Source organism: Thunnus thynnus, chromosome 16, assembly GCF_963924715.1.
Source record: "Thunnus thynnus chromosome 16, fThuThy2.1, whole genome shotgun sequence".
NCBI lineage: Eukaryota > Metazoa > Chordata > Actinopteri > Scombriformes > Scombridae > Thunnus > Thunnus thynnus.
The window spans coordinates 23,555,939-23,560,573 of record NC_089532.1 but is presented as its reverse complement, the minus strand read 5'-3'; the positions used below and the strand labels follow the sequence as shown (position 1 = coordinate 23,560,573).

General features: G+C 39.2%; 1 long non-coding RNA gene across 1 annotated transcript; it reads left to right on the top strand.

The window, feature by feature from the left end:
* The first annotated feature begins 279 nt into the window (after window positions 1-279).
* LOC137200172 (uncharacterized) lies at window positions 280-3,395 on the top strand. The gene is made up of 2 exons (XR_010931917.1): window positions 280-2,839; window positions 3,033-3,395. It is a non-coding gene; the product is annotated as an uncharacterized lncRNA (long non-coding RNA).
* Window positions 3,396-4,635: the final 1,240 nt, after the last annotated feature.

Here is a 4,635-nt window from a genome sequence, read left to right as displayed (position 1 = left end):
CGACCTGAGGGGTCTAACTGGTTCCTATCTGACAAGCATGTCAGAGAGATATTGGGGTGCCAGACCATGTAGGGCCTTAAGGCTTTAATATGTAACTATTCTGCATTAAAATGTCTAAAAACAACTAGACCTATACTTTGTTGAGATGTATACCTACATTATCCCAAATGTTTCCATCAATTTTCAAACCCAGAGAAATCTGTAATTTTAATCGAGGTAATGGTCTGTTTCATGTGGTCACCTGTCAATGGCGTCATAGCCCTCTACCAAAGTATACGTTGGCATTGCGGTTGCATGCTACAATGGCCTCTACCAAAGAGCATACGCATACAAGATAATATGTTGCCATTGTGGTTGACTTTTATTCAGTTTTAAGCCACATTTTTATGATAAGCCTTTTAGATCTTGGTTGTTTTTGACTGTATCTTTTAACTGGATGAAGGATTTTAGTCATTGGACGTCTAGATCTTAAGTTATCGGAGAAACAAGCTGAGCAAACATTAGCAGCAGCTTGGCTAACAGCCCCTCCCAGACGTTCTCTTTCTGCCAAACAGTGCCAGAGAAACACCAATTTTTTTAGTGAAACTGCTTTATTTAGTGTTTTTACGGGTTTTAATCCCTGTGTACATTTGTTTTGGAGAGGAGGAGACCTCTGGATAATTTGGCTCCTGGTAAAAAACATGTTGAACATCTGTGTCTTAAGTTATTAGAGAAACAAGCTGAGCAAGTGTTAGCAGCAGCTTGGTTAACAGCCCCTCCTGGATGTCCTTTGTCTGCCGAACAGTGTCAGAGAAACACTGATTTTTATTGTGAAACTGCTTTATGTAGTGTTTTTTACTGATTTTAATCCCTGTGCACATTTGTTTTGGAGTTCTCTGCGGATAATTCAGCTCCCGTAAAAACATCCTGAACGATGAGCACTGTAGTAATCCTATCCTGTAGAAGCTGGTTGTCAATGAAGACAACAACTCCCATGATCCCACGCTACTTCACAATGTCATCACACTCCGTCTTTTGTTATTGTTTTGATCGAGAGACCCCTAGTGGCAGAAATTACATATTGTGCGTTTAAAACAAGAGTTAAAATTACAAAATATATTCTAAAATTTACAGGAACCAGTGTAACAACCTCAGCACTGGTGTTATTTGCTCATATTCTCCTTTTTCTGGTTAAAACTCTCTGCTGCATTCTGGATTAGCTGCAGTTGTTCAAGATGTTTTTTTGGTATTCCTGTGAGCAGCGCTTTACAGTAGTCTAGCTGTCTGAAAATAAAAGCATGGATGACATTTTACTCCTGGGATAAAAACCTAATGTGTCTCTGGAAAGTGAGGTCAGCGTCCAGACACCAAGGTTTCTGACCTGTGTGACACTTTCCAGAGACAGTTTAAATACAAACAACAGACCCTTGAGTGAGGTGCTACAGACCTACAACTTCAACTATATAAAAACATGATCAGTCATTCAGGATTATAATTAGACACAAAATGCTCACTTTTATATTTGATAAAAACCTGTCCCATTGAATCTCACAATTATATGCTCTTCATTGCATTTATTTCCAACGGAGCTCTACAGGGAGCCATTTTGTCCACCACCCAGTGATTTTAAGTTTCTCATAAAGTAAGGCTCTGTAGGAATGGTTCAGGCTCACATTTGACTTTATATTACTTTTATTTTACAACCCCCAGATTAGCCATTACATCCTCCTATCTTTGTACCTTTATGTATTAGACCAAGTTTCCTCTCCTTTGTGCAGTCAGGACACCAGATGGTTTTAATGTCAAAATATTTTTTTTACTCAATCTGATCTGCACCATGTCACACCCATTGCTGTAAAAAGTTAGTAAATGTTGGTAAAAGTGCAGGTACTCATCCATAGTAACCTTTTCATTTGTTGCAGAAAACAAAAGCAGTCAATCACGCCCACTGTTTGATTATGACTAGTGTGGATAATCATGACATTATGGCATGTCAGTACAATGTAAATTACATTGCAGGGGATATACTTAATCCTTTAAGAGACCAGACTAATTAAGGCATTTTGTTGGATGTGCTGTGAATTACTTTATCTCATTAAGCATACGAACAGTCATTGTATATGTTATCATAGCCTCAGACTGTTAACCCATGACTATTTAAATAATGATGTTATAATAGTGTATACCATTATCTCATTATTTCACACAATCTCCCAATTAGAAAGCCAAGATTGGGAAGACAGGCTAAATTAAAACCAGTAATCCCAATGGAATGCTGGGATTAGACCAGGGAGCAATTATTGTTCCTATTAACAAGCCTGTAACAAGGTCAATGACTGGATAACCAAGTATAGAGGGACTGTGTAATAAGGGAGAGAGAAGAAACAAGAAAAAATACGTGTTTTACTGGTCTTGCAGGCTCCAGTTTTATTTAATCTTCTAAGTGACTGATTGCACTACATGAATCCAGCCTGCCTCAGGTCAGATCACTCTTTATAAAAGATATTAGAAATCAAGACTGAGAGCCTGTGGTGGTGCTGAGGTTAGCGGGGTTGGGGGTTGATGGGCCTAAGGACCAGTGCCCCTATGGCAACAAACCTCAACCCCCTTGTAGAGATGTGCTGGTATACTGTTTTTTAATATATGCTGTGATGATACATTCTGATGATAACAATACCGCCAAGCATTTCCATTACCATCATTACTGTGAGTATCATTGTTTTCAGAGGACAATGTGAATGCAGCACTGCTCTCCTGTCTTTTTAGCAGTTTCATTCAGATAAAATACAAGAAAACATCTTTTTACCATGTGCTAACGCTAGCAAGTCGACCTACTGAAGTGCAGCTAGTTTATGGTTAGGTGAGTACAAGTGATCAACAGTGTGCAAGATTTTTTCGTTCTTTCACAACTGTCTTTCACAACTCATTACAAATCAGAACACGCATCGAATCTGTGAGAAAGCTGACTGGAAATGGCTTTGAATTCAGTGAGATATGGCAGTGAGATATCGAGATGAGATTCTGCAACCAGTGGCAATCCCATATCTCCGCAGTCTGGGACCGAATTCTATCCTCCAAGATGACAACGCTCGCCCTCACAGAGCGGGACAGAGACTACCTCCAGGATTTGGGGGTGAAGAGGATGGAATGGCCTACCAGCAGTCCTGACCTCAACCCCATTGAACACTTGTGGGATCAGCTTGGGCGTGCTGTTTGTGCCAGAGTGACCATCACAACCATGTTGGCTGACTTGTGACAAATGCTGGTTGAAAAATGGGATGCCATCCCACAGCAGTGTGTGACCAGGCTGGTGACCAGCATGAGGAGGAGGTGCCAGGCTGTTGTGGCTGTGTATGGTTCTTCCACACGCTACTGAGGCTCCTGTTTGTTGAATTAATAAATTGTTAAATTGCCAATATGTCTTGTTTCTTCAAACTTCAATCATCCAATCCACCAAATACCAAACAAGAGTCAACAGCAAAATAAGCTGTTTGGCATTGGCAGAGAAGATTTGGCAAATTTTTCATGGATGCAACCCACATATTCATCTCTGCTGCTCATCCCACAAATGCATGTTCCTTACAAATGTGGCACCATTTAAAAGAGAAATAAACAGGCTTTCCAATGGTATAAGATTTATTGCCAAGAAGCATTGTTACAACAAAGAAATAATCTACCAAACACAAATTTCCTTACTTTTTCTGCTAAGTTTAGTAAATAACGTCTGTAGTTGGGTCACCACTGTATGGAAGTACAAAACAGCTTTTTCCCTGGGAAAAAAGTTTTTTCAGGGGAGGTGATGCTGGAAATTGGACAGTGACGTGAAATGTCACGGGGCGGTGCGTTGATGTGCTGGTGTGGGGGTTGTACATAGAAAATAATAGGGGTGGCTGTTTTGATGTGTGCTGTTCAACGGTGGCCTTCTGGCTTCACAAAAATTGAAAGTCCACATCATCTAAAGGAAACAAATGGGAGACTTAGCAAGTTTGACAGTGTTGCTAATGATATCAGCTAGCAGTTTTGTAAGTTAGCTAGCAGCAATGGAGAAAGGTGATAAGAAGTTCTGTCAACAAACAAAAAGGTCACAACAGCAAAAACCGTGGACAATAATGTTGTATGACATGGATATTTCACCTCCCTGAAGGAAAGGAGAATGGACATAAGTCAGATACACCCTCTGTAGCTATCTCTTGTTGATCGCTGGTCTCTTTTCTGACAGTTAAATGTCTCCCTGTGGTTCACTGTGTATATATAAAATTCCTTTTCTGTGTTTTTTTTAAGTTTTACTTTTATAAAAAAATTTTTTATTACATACTGTACCCTGTTTGTCTGGACAGTATAGTCTTTAGTGTGCTGTCCACATACACAAGGTTGTGGGGAATAATTTGCAATTTCTCCAGGTTTAGTTTGTTTTTAAGAGTCACCTCATTAGCTTAATATCTAACTAGAATACTGTAGGCTTTGTATGACAAACATACAGAAAAGTGTGTTTAAGTCATGTATTTGATGCCTGCATTGGTACTTTTACATGTGAACAAACTTCTACATATGTGAATATTTTTAGTGTTAAATCTTTTTAGTATTTAGTCTTCTGATCTATACTCTGTTTCATAGTATAAGCTTTGTAGTACTGTATACTTTTTGTATATGTGTATA